Source organism: Penaeus monodon, chromosome 25, assembly GCF_015228065.2.
Source record: "Penaeus monodon isolate SGIC_2016 chromosome 25, NSTDA_Pmon_1, whole genome shotgun sequence".
Taxonomy (NCBI): Eukaryota; Metazoa; Arthropoda; class Malacostraca; order Decapoda; family Penaeidae; genus Penaeus; species Penaeus monodon.
The window spans coordinates 12,574,092-12,574,314 of NC_051410.1; positions in this window are offsets into that span (position 1 = coordinate 12,574,092).

Sequence of the window (223 nt, forward strand, 5' to 3'; positions counted from 1 at the left end):
TTGCTTACGGGATGCCTCCTGGATGGCTTTGCAGCTAAAAATCATTGCCAGACTTGAAGATACAGCCAGCAGGCATCTTATGAGCATTTCCTGGAATTTTGTGTCATAAAAAAAGAAAAAAGTATTGTTTGCTATACATATATCTTTTTCTTTTGGCAACATTACGTGGAATGGTTTAATAGATGCACGTGCCGGCTTGCGTATCTGTTTACCCAATATTTGA